This window comes from Oncorhynchus keta, unplaced genomic scaffold, assembly GCF_023373465.1.
Source record: "Oncorhynchus keta strain PuntledgeMale-10-30-2019 unplaced genomic scaffold, Oket_V2 Un_contig_24745_pilon_pilon, whole genome shotgun sequence".
In the NCBI taxonomy this organism is placed as follows: Eukaryota; Metazoa; Chordata; class Actinopteri; order Salmoniformes; family Salmonidae; genus Oncorhynchus; species Oncorhynchus keta.
In genome coordinates, this window is record NW_026284080.1 from 50,358 (window position 1) to 67,393 (window position 17,036).

Consider the following 17,036-nt stretch of genomic DNA (forward strand, 5'->3'; position numbering starts at 1 on the left):
TTGATTGGGTTTGTGTTAAGGCCGCGCAGGGCCCCATCTGCATGTTAATCTCAGTGTTGATTGGGTCGGTGTTAAGGCCGCGCAGGGCCCCATCTGCATGTTAATCTCAGTATTGATTGGGTCGGTGTTAAGGCCGCGCAGGGCCCCATCTGCATGTTAATCTCAGTGTTGATTGGGTCGGTGTTAAGGCCGCTTCAGCCTGTGGTTGTCATAACCCTGAGAGACTGTAATGGCCTGGACCACTGAAGGACCTCATTAGACTACACACACACACTGAGAGGCCCAATGATTACAGGGTACGAACCCAAATCAACTCCACCGCGACCCCTGTTCCCAACAAGCACAACTCCATCCAGACATGGTGGACCGACAAAAACAGAGACAAATGCACAGATTAACAGGTGTCTGTATCAATGTACCACCTTTCCAGTTATTACAGACTAACAACACACCACACTGAGTCACATCAACACACCACACTGAGTCCCATCACCACACCACACTGAGTCACATCACCACACTGAGTCACATCAACACACCACACTGAGTCACATCACCACACTGAGTCACATCAACACACCACACTGAGTCACATCACCACACTGAGTCACATCAACACACCACACTGAGTCACATCAACACACCACACTGAGTCACATCAACACACCACACTGAGTCACATCAACACACCCCACTGAGTCACAGCAACACACCACACTGAGTCACATCACCACACCACACTGAGTCACATCAACACACCACACTGAGTCACATCAACACACCACACTGAGTCACATCACCACACTGAGTCACATCAACACACCACACTGAGTCACATCACCACACTGAGTCACATCAACACACCACACTGAGTCACATCACCACACTGAGTCACATCAACACACCACACTGAGTCACATCACCACACTGAGTCACATCAACACACCACACTGAGTCACATCAACACACCACACTGAGTCACATCACCACACTGAGTCACATCAACACACCACACTGAGTCACATCAACACACCCCACTGAGTCACAGCAACACACCACACTGAGTCACATCACCACACCACACTGAGTCACATCAACACACCACACTGAGTCACATCAACACACCACACTGAGTCACATCACCACACTGAGTCACATCAACACACCACACTGAGTCACATCACCACACCGAGTCACATCAACACACCACACTGAGTCACATCACCACACTGAGTCACATCACCACACTGAGTCACATCAACACACCACACTGAGTCCCATCACCACACCACACTGAGTCACATCACCACACTGAGTCACATCAACACACCACACTGAGTCACATCACCACACCGAGTCACATCAACACACCACACTGAGTCACATCACCACACTGAGTCACATCAACACACCACACTGAGTCACATCAACACACTGAGTCACATCAACGCACCACACTGAGTCACATCAACACACCACACTGAGTCACATCAACACACCCCACTGAGTCACAGCAACAGACCACACTGAGTCACATCAGCACACCACACTGAGTCACATCAACACACCACACTGAGTCACATCAACACACCACACTGAGTCACAGCAACACACCACACCGAGTCACAACACACCCCACTAGGAGTCGCACCCCACTAGGAGTCACACACCACTAGGAGTCACACCACACTAGGAGTCACACCCCACTAGGAATCACACCACACTAGGAGTCACACCCCACTAGGAATCACACCCCACTAGGAGTCACACCACACTAGGAGTCACACCCCACTAGGAATCACACCCCACTAGGAGTCACACCCCACTAGGAGTCACACCCCACTAGGAATCACACGGTCACCTACCTTACCTGCTGCTCCCCCTAGGGACCCCCCCTGAACGGTCACTTACTGTACCTGCTGCTCCCCCTAGGGACCCCCCCCCCCCCTCCTGAACGGTCACCTACTTTACCTGCTGCTCCCCCTACATTGAACATGTGTACCATGTGGCTTAGTCGGTAGAGCATGGCACTCCCAATGCCAGGGTTGTGGGTTCAATTCCCACGGGGATCAGTACCAATGAAAACGTATGCAGTCACTACTGTAGTGTGTCAGGAAAAGAGAGTCTGTTAAATGACTCACTACTGTAAGTGTCTCTGGATCAGAGAGTCTGCTAAATGACTCACTACTGTAAGTGTCTCTGGATAAGAGAGTCTGCTAAATGACTCACTACTGTAGTATCTCTGGATAAGAGAGTCTGTTAAATCACTCACTACTGTAAGTGTCTCTGGATAAGAGAGTCTGCTAGATGACTCACTACTGTAAGTGTCTCTGGATAAGAGAGTCTGCTAAATGACTCACTACTGTAAGTCTCTGGATAAGAGAGTCTGTTAAATGACTCACTACTGTAAGTGTCTCTGGATAAGAGAGTCTGCTAAATGACTCACTACTGTAAGTGTCTCTGGATAAGAGAGTCTGCTAAATGACTCACTACTGTAGTGTCTCTGGATAAGAGAGTCTGTTAAATGACTCACTACTGTAAGTGTCTCTGGATAAGAGAGTCTGTTAAATGACTCACTACTGTAAGTGTCTCTGGATAAGAGAGTCTGTTAAATGACTCACTACTGTAAGTCTCTGGATAAGAGAGTCTGCGAAATGACTCACTACTGTAGTGTCTCTGGATCAGAGAGTCTGTTAAATGACTCACATGTAAAGGTAAACATCTGACATGTTGCTTATTGGTTGTGTCTTGTGTCTGTCTTTTTTCAGCTGGACATGAGAAGACTGAGCAGGCCGAACCCTCGACCTCCCAGACCACACCTAAAGAAGAGGAGAAACCAGGCCCATCAGAGACTCAGACGGTAGAGAGAGGAGAGGAGAGAGGGGAGAGAGGAGAGAGAGGAGAGATAGGAGAAACCAGGCCCGTCAGAAACTCAGACGGTAGAGAGGGGAGAGAGGGGAGAGAGAGGAGAGAGGGGAGAGAGGGGAGAGACGGGAGAGAGGGGAGAGAGGGGAGAGAGGGTAGAGAGGGGAGAGATAGGAGAGAGGGGAGAGAGGGGAGAGATAGGAGAAACCAGACCCGTCAGAGACTCAGACGGTAGAGAGGGGAGAGAGGGGAGAGAGGGGAGAGATAGGAGAGAGGGGAGAGAGGGGAGAGAGGGAGATAGGAGAAACCAGGCCCGTCAGAGACTCAGACGGGAGAGAGGGGAGAGAGAGGAGAGAGAGGGGAGAGAGGGGAGAGAGGGGAGAGATAGGAGAGAGGGGAGAGAGGGGAGAGAGGGGAGAGAGAGGAGAGAGAGGGGAGATAGGAGAAACCAGGCCCGTCAGAGACTCAGATGAGAGAGGGGAGAGAGGGGAGAGAGAGAGGAGAGAGAGAGGAGAGAGAGAGGAGAGAGAGGGGAGAGAGAGGAGAGATAGGAGAAACCAGGCCCGTCAGAGACTCAGACGGGAGAGAGGGGAGAGGAGAGAGGAGAGGAGAGAGAGGAGAGAGGAGAAACCAGGCCCGTCAGAGACTCAGACGGGAGAGAGGGGAGAGGAGAGAGGAGAGGAGAGAGAGGAGAGAGGAGAAACCAGGCCCGTCAGAGACTCAGATGAGAGAGGGGAGAGAGAGGAGAGAGAGAGGAGAGAGAGGAGAGGAGAGAGAGGAGAGAGGAGAAACCTGGCCCGTCAGAGACTCAGACGGGAGAGAGGGGAGAGGAGAGAGGAGAGGAGAGAGAGGAGAGAGGAGAAACCAGGCCCGTCAGAGACTCAGATGAGAGAGGGGAGAGAGAGGAGAGAGGAGAAACCAGACCCGTCAGAGACTCAGATGAGAGAGAGAGGAGAGAGGAGAAACCAGACCCGTCAGAGACTCAGACGGGAGAGAGGGGAGAGGAGAGGAGAGAGAGGAGAGAGGGGAGATAGGAGAGAGAGGAGAGAGGGGAGATAGGAGAGGAGAGAGAGGAAGGAGAGATAGGAGAAACCAGACCCGTCAGAGACTCAGACGGTAGAGAGAGGAGAGAGAGAGGAGAGAGAGAGGAGAGAGGAGAGATAGGAGAAACCAGACCCGTCAGAGACAGAGGGGAGAGGAGACCGAGAGGGGAGAGAGAGTGGAGAGAGAGAGAGAGAGAGAGAGGGTGGAGAGCGATAGGAGAGAGTTAATTCATAACACTACTCTACCCCTACGACACTTCTCTCTCACCCTCTCTCCCTCCCTCTTCACTAGGACCAGGGGCCAGCGGGCGCAGGGGGGTCCGACGGCTCAGACAGCGGCGAGGAGGACGAGAGTGAAGAAGAGAGCGAGGATGAGGAAGACGAGGATGACGAAGAGGACGATGAGGAAAATAAAGAGGAAGAAGAGGAAGAGGGTGAAGAGAACGAGGAACCCCTGTCGTTAGAATGGCCAGACACCAGACGGAAACAGGCCACATATCTTTTCCTCCTACCGATAGTGTTCCCTCTGTGGCTCACTGTGCCCGACGTACGCAACCCGGTACATATCACCTACATCTCTGTCTTCATCCTCTCTGTCTTTATCGTCTCTGTCTTTATCGTCTCTGTCTTTATCGTCTCTGTCTTTATCGCCTCTGTCTTTATCGTCTCTGTCTTTATCGTCTCTGTCTTTATCGTCTCTGTCTTTATCGTCTCTGTCTTTATCGTCTCTGTCTTTATCGTCTCTGTCTTCATCGTCTTTATCATCTCTGTCTTTATCGTCTCTGTCTTTATCGTCTCTGTCTTTATCGTCTCTGTCTTTATCGTCTCTGTCTTTATCATCTCTGTCTTTATCGTCTCTGTCTTTATCGTCTCTGTCTTTATCGTCTCTGTCTTTATCGTCTCTGTCTTTATCGTCTCTGTCTTTATCGTCTCTGTCTTTATCATTTCTGTCTTTATCATCTCTGTCTTTATCATCTCTGTCTTTATCATTTCTGTCTTTATCGTCTCTGTCTTTATCGTCTCTGTCTTTATCATCTCTGTCTTTATCGTCTCTGTCTTTATCGTCTCTGTCTTTATCATCTCTGTCTTTATCATCTCTGTCTTTATCATTTCTGTCTTTATCATCTCTGTCTTTATCATCTCTGTCTTTATCATCTCTGTCTTTATCATTTCTGTCTTTACATTCACGCCATTTTGTGTCCTGTGTTTGTGTCCTGCAAAGTGGCCAAAATGTAGAACACAAAATATCTTTCTAATGTCATGCTGATATGAGCTTCCTGTGAGTTCTTCCTCAGGCTTCCAGAAAATACTTCGCCATGACGTTTATTGGTTCCATCACGTGGATCGCTGTGTTCTCCTATCTAATGGTCTGGTGGGCACATCAGGTATCACTCTGGGTTGGGTTTTTAGATCACATGACTTCCATCTTGTTTAGAAACTATTAGTCCAGTGCTTCTTTGACTCAGGCCAGGATTTAATCAGATCAGCGATAACCTGAGGTAACAGACAGACCCGAGGTAACAGACAGACCCGAGGTAACAGACAGACCCGAGGTAACAGAGAGAACCGAGGTAACAGAGAGACCCGAGGTAACAGACAGACCCGAGGTAACAGACAGACCCGAGGTAACAGAGAGACCCGAGGTAACAGAGAGACCCGAGGTAACAGACAGACCCGAGGTAACAGAGAGACCCGAGGTAACAGAGAGACCCGAGGTAACAGAGAGACCCGAGGTAACAGACAGACCCGAGGTAACAGAGAGACCCGAGGTAACAGACAGACCCGAGGTAACAGACAGACCCGAGGTAACAGACAGACCCGAGGTAACAGAGAGACCCGAGGTAACAGAGAGACCCGAGGTAACAGACAGACCCGAGGTAACAGACAGACCCGAGGTAACAGACAGACCCGAGGTAACAGAGAGACCCGAGGTAACAGACAGACCCGAGGTAACAGAGAGACCCGAGGTAACAGAGGGACCCGAGGTAACAGACAGACCCGAGGTAACAGAGAGACCCGAAGTAACAGACAGACCCGAGGTAACAGACAGACCCGAGGTAACAGACAGACCCGAGGTAACAGACAGACCCGAGGTAACAGACAGACCTGAGGTAACAGAGAGACCCGAAGTAACAGACAGACCCGAGGTAACAGACAGACCCGAGGTAACAGACAGACCCGAGGTAACAGACAGACCCGAGGTAACAGACAGACCCGAGGTAACCCGCAGGTAGCCTAGTGGTTAGAGAGTGAACCAGTAACCAGCAGGTAGCCTAGTGGTTAGAGTGTTGGGCCAGTAACCAGCAGGTAGCCTAGTATTTAGAGGTTGGACTAGTAACCAGCAGGTAGCCTAGTGGTTAGAGTGTTGGACTAGTAACCAGCAGGTAGCCTAGTGGTTAGAGTGTTGGACTAGTAACCAGCAGGTAGCCTAGTGGTTAGAGTGTTGGACTAGTAACCAGCAGGTAGCCTAGTGGTTAGAGTGTTGGACTAGTAACCAGCAGGTAGCCTAGTGGTTAGAGTGTTGGACTAGTAACCAGCAGGTAATCTAGTGTTTAGAGTGTTGGACTAGTAACCAGCAGGTAGCCTAGCGGTAAGTGTTGGACTAGTAACCAGCAGGTAGCCTAGTGGTTAGAGTGTTGGACTAGTAACCAGCAGGTAGCCTAGTGGTTAGAGTGTTGGACTAGTAACCAGCAGGTAGCCTAGTGGTTAGAGTGTTGGACTAGTAACCAGCAGGTAGCCTAGTGGTTAGAGTGTTGGACTAGTAACCAGCAGGTAGCCTAGTGGTTAGAGTGTTGGACTAGTAACCAGCAGGTAGACTAGTGGTTAGAGTGTTGGACTAGTAACCAGCAGGTAGCCTAGTGGTTAGAGTGTTGGACTAGTAACCAGCAGGTAGCCTAGTGGTTAGAGTGTTGGACTAGTAACCAGCAGGTAGGCTAGTGGTTAGAGTGTTGGACTAGTAACCAGCAGGTAGCCTAGTGGTTAGAGTGTTGGACTAGTAACCAGCAGGTAGCCTAGTGGTTAGAGTGTTGGACTAGTAACCAGCAGGTATCCTAGTGGTTAGAGTGTTGGACTAGTAACCAGCAGGTATCCTAGTGGTTAGAGTGTTGGACTAGTAACCAGCAGGTAGCCTAGTGGTTAGAGTGTTAATGATATGCATAACGATATGGATAATGATAGGGTCTAATGATATGGATAATGATAGGGTCTAATGATATGGATAATGATAGGGTCTAATGGTATGGATAATGATAGGGTCTAATGATAGGGATAATGATAGAGTCTAATGGTATGGATAATGATAGGGTCTAATGATATGGATAATGATAGAGTCTAATGGTATGGATAATGATAGGGTCTAACGATATGGATAATGATATGGATAATGATAGGGTCTAATGATAGGGTCTAATGGTATGGATAATGACAGGGATAATGATATGGATAATGATAGGGTCTAATGATATGGATAATGATATGGATAATGATAGGGTCTAATGATATGGATAATGATAGGGATAATGATAGGGTCTAATGGTATGGATAATGATAGGGTCTAATGATATGGATAATGGTAGGGTCTAATGATATGGATAATGATAGGGTCTAATGATATGGTCTAATGATAGTTTCTAATGATATGGATAATGACAGGGTCTAATGGTATGGATAATGATATGGATAATGATAGGGTCTAATGATATGGATAATGATAGGGTCTAATGGTATGGATAATGACAGGGTCTAATGATATGGATAATGGTAGGGTCTAATGATATGGATAATGATAGAGTCTAATGGTATGGATAATGATAGGGTCTAATGATATGGATAATGATAGGGTATAATGATAGGGATAATGATAGAGTCTAATGGTATGGATAATGACAGGGATAATGATATGGATAATGTTATGGATAATGATAGGGTCTAATGATATGGATAATGATATGTATAATGATAGGGTCTAATGATATGGATAATGATATGGATAATGATAGGTCTAATGGTATGGATAATGATATGGATAATGGTAGGGTCTAATGATATGGATAATGATAGGGTCTAATGATATGGCTAATGATATGGATAATGACAGGGTCTAATGGTATGGATAATGATATGGATAATGATAGGGTCTAATGATATGGATAATGATAGGGTCTAATGGTATGGATAATGATAGGGTCTAATGATATGGATAATGGTAGGGTCTAATGATAGGGTCTAATGATAGGGTCTAATGATATGGATAATGATATTGATAATGATATGGATAATGATATGGATAATGGTAGGGTCTAATGCTATGGATAATGATAGGGTCTAATGATATGGATAATGGTATGGATAATGATAGGGTTTAATGGTATGGATAATGATAGGGTATAATGATATGGATAATGATAGGGTCTAATGGTATGGATAATGATATGGATAATGATAGGGAAAATGTCGGCCGCCTCCTGGGGTTTTGACAACACCAACGCAGTAACACTTCTGACCCCACCTACTATAAACAAAAGCAATGATGAGTTACGGTTATCGTGGGTTATCGTGGGTAATCGTGGGTTATTGTGGGTAATAATGTGTTATCGTGGGTAACCGTGGGTTATCGTGGGTAATCGTGGGTTATTGCGGGTAATCGTGAGTTATCGTTGGTAATCATGTGTTATCGTGGGTAACCGTGGGTTATCGTGGGTAATCGTGAGTTATCGTTGGTAATCATGTGTTATCGTGGGTAACCGTGGGTTATCGTGGGTAATCGTGAGTTATCGTTGGTAATCATGTGTTATCGTGGGTAACCGTGGGTTATCGTGGGTAATCGTGAGTTATCGTTGGTAATCATGTGTTATCGGGTAACCGTGGGTTATCGTGGGTATTGTGGGTAATCGTGAGTTATCGTGGGTAATGTGTTATCGTGGGTAACCGTGGGTTATCGTGGGTAATCGTGGGTTATTGTGGGTAATCGTGAGTTATCGTGGGTAATAATGTGTTATCGTGGGTAACCGTGGGTTATCGGGAAATCGTTGGTTATCGTGGGTAAATCGTGGGTTATCGTGGGTAATCATGGGTTAACGCTGATCTGGTTGAATCCTGGCCTTCGTCTACACTCAGGATGAATAACGGATGTGCTACGTATTTGTCAAAAATTACATTTTGATATATGTATCGACTGATTACTAGTGCCCTGTTGCCTCCCTAGGTGGGTGAGACTGATTGGTTGACTGACTGACTGTTGTCTCTCTAGGTGGGTGAGACTGATTGGTTGACTGACTGTTGTCTCCCTAGGTGGGTGAGACTGATTGGTTGACTGACTGTTGTCTCCCTAGGTGGGTGAGACTGATTGGTTGACTGACTGTTGTCTCCCTAGGTGGGTGAGACTGATTGGTTGACTGACTGTTGTCTCTCTAGGTGGGTGAGACTGATTGGTTGACTGACTGACTGTTGTCTCCCTAGGTGGGTGAGACTGATTGGTTGACTGACTGTTGTCTCCCTAGGTGGGTGAGACTGATTGGTTGACTGACTGACTGTTGCCTCCCTAGGTGGGTGAGACTGATTGGTTGACTGACTGACTGTTGCCTCCCTAGGTGGGGATACTGATTGGTTGACTGACTGTTGCCTCCCTAGGTGGGTGAGACTGATTGGTTGACTGACTGTTGTCTCCCTAGGTGGGTGAGACTGATTGGTTGACTGACTGACTGTTGCCTCCCTAGGTGGGGATACTGATTGGTTGACTGACTGTTGCCTCCCTAGGTGGGTGAGACTGATTGGTTGACTGACTGACTGTTGCCTCCCTAGGTGGGGATACTGATTGGTTGACTGACTGTTGTCTCCCTAGGTGGGTGAGACTGATTGGTTGACTGACTGACTGTTGCCTCCCTAGGTGGGGATACTGATTGGTTGACTGACTGTTGTCTCCCTAGGTGGGTGAGACTGATTGGTTGACTGACTGACTGTTGCCTCCCTAGGTGGGGATACTGATTGGTTGACTGACTGTTGTCTCCCTAGGTGGGTGAGACTGATTGGTTGACTGACTGACTGTTGCCTCCCTAGGTGGGGATACTGATTGGTTGACTGACTGTTGCCTCCCTAGGTGGGTGAGACTGATTGGTTGACTGACTGACTGTTGCCTCCCTAGGTGGGGATACTGATTGGTTGACTGACTGTTGCCTCCTAGGTGGGTGAGACTGATTGGTTGACTGACTGTTGTCTCCCTAGGTGGGTGAGACTGACTGACTGTTGTCTCTCTAGGTGGGTGAGACTGATTGGTTGACTGACTGACTGTTGCCTCCCTAGGTGGGTGAGACTGATTGGTTGACTGACTGACTGTTGTCTCCCTAGGTGGGTGAGACTGATTGGTTGACTGACTGTTGTCTCCCTAGGTGGGTGAGACTGATTGGTTGACTGACTGTTGTCTCCCTAGGTGGGTGAGACTGATTGGTTGACTGACTGTTGTCTCCCTAGGTGGGTGAGACTGATTGGTTGACTGACTGACTGTTGTCTCCCTAGGTGGGTGAGACTGATTGGTTGACTGACTGTTGTCTCCCTAGGTGGGTGAGACTGATTGGTTGACTGACTGACTGTTGCCTCCCTAGGTGGGGATACTGATTGGTTGACTGACTGTTGCCTCCCTAGGTGGGTGAGACTGATTGGTTGACTGACTGACTGTTGCCTCCCTAGGTGGGGATACTGATTGGTTGACTGACTGTTGCCTCCCTAGGTGGGTGAGACTGATTGGTTGACTGACTGTTGTCTCCCTAGGTGGGGATACTGATTGGTTGACTGACTGTTGCCTCCCTAGGTGGGTGAGACTGATTGGTTGACTGACTGACTGTTGCCTCCCTAGGTGGGTGAGACTGATTGGTTGACTGACTGACTGTTGTCTCCCTAGGTGGGTGAGACTGATTGGTTGCCTGACTGTTGTCTCCCTAGGTGGGTGAGACTGATTGGTTGACTGACTGTTGCCTCCTAGGTGGGTGAGACTGATTGGTTGACTGACTGTTGTCTCCCTAGGTGGGTGAGACTGATTGGTTGACTGACTGTTGCCTCCCTAGGTGGGGATACTGATTGGTTGACTGACTGTTGTCTCCCTAGGTGGGTGAGACTGATTGGTTGACTGACTGTTGTCTCCCTAGGTGGGTGAGACTGATTGGTTGACTGACTGTTGCCTCCCTAGGTGGGTGAGACCATAGGCATCTCAGAGGAGATCATGGGCCTGACCATCCTGGCAGCGGGCACCTCCATCCCTGACCTCATCACTAGTGTCATCGTGGCCCGGAAAGGACTGGGAGACATGGCTGTGTCCAGCTCAGTGGGATCCAACATCTTCGATATCACTATGGGGTTAGTATAGACCACTATAACTACAGAGATATCACTATGGGGTTAGTATAGACCACTATAACTACAGAGATATCACTATGGGGTTAGTATAGACCACTATAACTACAGAGATATCACTATGGGGTTAGTATAGACCACTATAACTACAGAGATATCACTATGGGGTTAGTATAGACCACTATAACTACATAGATATCACTATGGGGTTAGTATAGACCACTATAACTACAGAGATATCACTATGGGGTTAGTATAGACCACTATAACTACATAGATATCACTATGGGGTTAGTATAGACCACTATAACTACAGAGATATCACTATGGGGTTAGTATAGACCACTATAACTACAGATATATCACTATGGGGTTAGTATAGACCACTATAACTACAGAGATATCACTATGGGGTTAGTATAGACCACTATAACTACAGAAATATCACTATAGGGTTAGTATAGACCACTATAACTACATAGATATCACTATGGGGTTAGTATAGACCACTATAACTACAGAGATATCACTATGGGGTTAGTATAGACCACTATAACTACAGAGATATCACTATGGGGTTAGTATAGACCATTATAACTACAGAGATATCACTATAGGGTTAGTATAGACCACTATAACTACAGAGATATCACTATGGGGTTAGTATAGACCACTATAACTACAGATATATCACTATGGGGTTAGTATAGACCACTATAACTACAGAGATATCACTATGGGGTTAGTATAGACCACTATAACTACAGAGATATCACTATGGGGTTAGTATAGACCACTATAACTACAGAGATATCACTATGGGGTTAGTATAGACCACTATAACTACAGAGATATCACTATGGGGTTAGTATAGACCACTATAACTACAGAAATATCACTATAGGGTTAGTATAGACCACTATAACTACATAGATATCACTATGGGGTTAGTATAGACCACTATAACTACAGAGATATCACTATGGGGTTAGTATAGACCACTATAACTACAGAGATATCACTATGGGGTTAGTATAGACCATTATAACTACAGAGATATCACTATAGGGTTAGTATAGACCACTATAACTACAGAGATATCACTATGGGGTTAGTATAGACCACTATAACTACAGATATATCACTATGGGGTTAGTATAGACCACTATAACTACAGAGATATCACTATGGGGTTAGTATAGACCACTATAACTACAGAGATATCACTATAGGGTTAGTATAGACCACTATAACTATCACTATGGGGTTAGTATAGACCACTATAACTACAGAGATATCACTATGGGGTTAGTATAGACCACTATAACTAAATATATATCACTATGGGGTTAGTATAGACCACTATAACTACAGAGATATCACTATGGGGTTAGTATAGACCACTATAACTACAGAGATATCACTATGGGGTTAGTATAGACCACTATAACTACAAAGATATCACTATGGGGTTAGTATAGACCACTATAACTACAGATATATCACTATGGGGTTAGTATAGACCTCTATAACTACAGAGATATCACTGTGAAATGTGTACCGTTGTCTGTTGTAAACGATCAAGGCAATTTGTGTTACTACTCTCAAAAGTGATTGTCTCTCCCCCCCTCTGCCTCCACCCTTCCTCTCCCTCTCTACATCCCTCTGCCTCCATCCTTCCTCTCTCTCTCTACATCCCTCTGCCTCCATCCTTCCTCTCTCCCTCTGCCTCCACCCTTCCTCTCCCTCTCTATATCCCTCTGCCTCCATCCTTCCTCTCTCTCTCTACATCCCTCTGCCTCCATCCTTCCTCTCTCTCTCTACATCCCTCTGCCTCCACCCTTCCTCTCTCTCTCTACATCCCTCTGCCTCCACCCTTCCTCTCCCTCTCTACATCCCTCTGCCTCCACCCTTCCTCTCTCCCTCTGCCTCTACCCTTCCTCTCTACATCCCTCTGCCTCCACCCTTCCTCTCTCCCTCTGCCTCTACCCTTCCTCTCTCTGTCTCTCTCTCTCTACATCCCTCTGCCTCCACCCTTCCTCTCTCTCTGTCTCTCCCTCTCTAAATCCCTCTGCCTCCACCCTTCCTTTCTCCCTGTCTCTCCCTCTGCCTCTACCATTCCCCTCTCTCTCTCTACATCCCTCTGCCTCCACCCTTCCTTTCCCTCTGTCTCTCCCTCTCTACATCCCTCTGCCTCTACCCTTCCTCTCCCTCTGCCTCCACCCCTCCTCTCTCTCTCTGTCTACATCCCTCTGCCTCCACCCTTCCTTTCCCTCTGCCTCCACCCCTCCTCTCTACATCCCTCTGCCTCTACCCTTCCTCTCTCTCTCCCCCTCTACATCCCTCTGCCTCCAACCTTCCTTTCTCTGTCTCTCCCTCTGCCTCCACCCCTCCTCTCTCTCTACATCCCTCTGCCTCTACCCTTCCTCTCTCTGTCTCTCCCTCTCTACATCCCTCTGCCTTCACCCTTCCTATCTCTGCCTCCACCCCTCCTCTCTCTACATCCCTCTGCCTCCACCCTTCCTCTCTCTCTCCCTCTGCCTCTACCCTTCCTCTCTCTGTCCTTCCTCCCTCTCTACATCCCTCTGCCTCTACCCTTCCTTTCTCTCTGTCTCTCCCTCTCTACATCCCTCTGCCTCCACCCTTCCTCTCTCTGTCTGCCCCCCCAACATTACTCCAGTCTGCCTGTCCCATGGTTGATCTTCTCGGCGATGCAAGGCGGCGTACCGGTGGCGGTGAACTCCAACGGTCTGTTCTGTGCCATCGTGCTCCTCTTCGTCATGCTCCTCTTCGTCATCGTCAGCATCGCGGCGTGTCGGTGGAAGATGAGCCGCGTTCTGGGCCTCACCATGTTCATGCTTTACTTCGTGTTCCTGGTGCTCAGCGTGATGCTGGAAGACCGTATTATTATCTGCCCTGTCTCCATCTGAGGTCAGAGGTCAGACACACCCACTTGGAACCCAGTCCACCCACTGGGGAGCCAGGCCCACCCACTTGGAACCCAGTCCACCCACTGGGGAGCCAGGCCCACCCACTTGGAACCCAGTCCACCCACTGGGGAGCCAGACACACCCACTTGGAACCCAGTCCACCCACTTGGAACCCAGTCCACCCACTGGGGAGCCAGACACACCCACTTGGAACCCAGTCCACCCACTTGGAACCCAGTCCACCCACTGGGGAGCCAGGCCCACCCACTTGGAACCCAGTCCACCCACTTGGAACCCAGTCCAACTGGGGAGCCAGTCCACCCACTTGGAACCCAGTCCACCCACTGGGGAGCCAGACACACCCACTTGGAACCCAGTCCACCCACTGGGGAGCCAGGCCCACCCACTTGGAACCCAGTCCACCCACTGGGGAGCCAGGCCCACCCACTTGGAACCCAGTCCACCCACTGGGGAGCCAGACCCACCCACTTGGAACCCAGTCCACCCACTTGGAACCCAGTCCACCCACTTGGAACCCAGTCCACCCACTGGGGAGTCAGGCCCACCCACTTGGAACCGAGTCCACCCACTTGGAACCCAGTCCACCCACTGGGGAGCCAGACACACCCACTTGGAACCCAGTCCACCCACTTGGAACCCAGTCCACCCACTGGGGAGCCAGACACACCCACTTGGAACCCAGTCCACCCACTGAGGAGCCAGGCCCACCCACTTGGAACCCAGTCCACCCAACCATTATGTTAGCTTCAGGAACCTCTTCTTTTTTTAAATGTAATTTTTACTAAAGATGAAACTGAATATGTTGTACTGTACAGAGCATTATGGGTACTGTAGTACATCATACTACAATGAGGAGGGAGGGGAAAAAAGAGGCGTGTCAGGAAGTGATTTAAATAATAACCGCCAAACTGTATCGTTGTCGGTCACTAACATTCACCGTACAGGGAGGTTAGAGGTCCCCTAGTGTTACTGTCCACAGAGGGGATTGTGTTGTCTGTGTTGAGCCAGGTATTGTTGAATCAAACTGTATCGTTGTCGGTCACTAACATTCACCGTACAGGGGGGTTAGAGGTCCCCTAGTGTTACTGTCCAGAGGGGATTGTGTTGTATGTGTTGAGCCAGGTATTGTTGAATCAAACTGTATCGTTGTCGGTCACTAACATTCACCGTACAGGGGGGTTAGAGGTCCCCTAGTGTTACTGTCCAGAGGGGATTGTGTTGTATGTGTTGAGCCAGGTATTGTTGAATCAGTGGACACCTCCATGGTTGGACTATGGCTGGTCTCCTTCACCAGAACTGACTTGCAGCAGTAGAGGTTGTCTGTCCACAACATCCTGAAGAGAGACTCAGTAATCCTCGACGTTGTCCAGCCACACAAACACATCCATTTTAGTGTTCATCCGTGTATAAATGTCAATACAGTCATTTCTTTTAGAGTCAAAAAAAACAAAACACCCCCGGTTTATCAGGTGCAGAGGTACAGCAGCTTTTTGAGTTCTTCGTGTGAATGATTCAGTGTGTAGAATAGTAATAGAAATGTAGTTCAGTTACACGAGCCCCCTATGTAACCATTATATCATTAACTGTCAGCATTGTAGTGTGTCATGTGTTATGTATGTATGCAATACACTTGTGTGTGGGGTCAGAAGGATGCAAAGAGAATGTATTGATGTATAGTAAACTATCCATATGTTGTACTTACAATCCATGCTGCAATTAAATCCTTTTTAAAAAATAATATTCAATACAAGGTGTAGTGTTGATTGGTTAATTAATTATGTCGTGTGAAAACAAATGTCCTGAGGTCATTTGGAATTGAAGCCAGGATTCAATCAAAAAGGTGTATTATCAGAAAACTATATACAACAAAGTGTGTTGTTGACAGTATGTCTTTCAAACGCCATTTTCCCCGGCGTTCACAAAGATGGCGTTCGCTGTCACGGCTGTGGACGTCGTTTTCAGCATAAATCCCAGACGTGATTAATTCCCCGTGTAGAAACACACACACGATTGGCCACGGTAGACGTGATTAAATCCCCGTGTAGAAACACACACGATTGGCCACGGTAGACGTGATTAAATCCCGTGTAGAAACACACACGATTGGCCACGGTAGACGTGATTAAATCCCCGTGTAGAAACACACACGATTGGCCACGGTAGACGTGATTAAATCCCTGTGTAGAAACACACACGATTGGCCACGGTAGACGTGATTAAATCCCAGTGTAGAAACACACACGATTGGCCACGGTAGACGTGATTAAATCCCCGTGTAGAAACACACACGATTGGACACGGTAGACGTGATTAAATCCCGATTGTAGAAACACACACGATTGGACACGGTAGACGTGATTAAATCCCCGTGTAGAAACACACACGATTGGCCACGGTAGACGTGATTAAATCCCCGTGTAGAAAACACACGATTGGCCACGGTAGACGTGATTAAATCCCGTGTAGAAAACACACGATTGGCCACGGTAGACGTGATTAAATCCCCTGTAGAAACACACACGATTGGCCACGGTAGACGTGATTAAATCCCCGTGTAGAAAACACATTGGCCACACGATTAAATTGTAGAAACACACACGATTGGCCACGGTAGACGTGATTAAATCCCCGTGTAGAAACACACACGATTGGCCACGGTAGACGTGATTAAATCCCAGTGTAGAAACACACACGATTGGCCACAGTAGACGTGATTAAATCCCCGTGTAGAAACACACACGATTGGCCACGGTAGACGTGATTAAATCCCAGTGTAGAAACACACACGATTGGCCACGGTAGACGTGATTAAATCCCGTGTAGAAACACACACGAT

General features: G+C 47.8%; 1 long non-coding RNA gene and 1 pseudogene across 1 annotated transcript; both read left to right on the top strand.

The window, feature by feature from the left end:
• The window catches only part of LOC127922155 (sodium/potassium/calcium exchanger 1-like), a 52,554-nt pseudogene extending 36,616 nt beyond the window's left edge, over window positions 1–15,938 (top strand).
• LOC127922156 (uncharacterized) lies at window positions 9,128–10,871 on the top strand. Its single transcript, XR_008110501.1, has 3 exons — window positions 9,128–9,238; window positions 10,206–10,332; window positions 10,419–10,871. It is a non-coding gene; the product is annotated as an uncharacterized LOC127922156 (long non-coding RNA).
• Window positions 15,939–17,036: the final 1,098 nt, after the last annotated feature.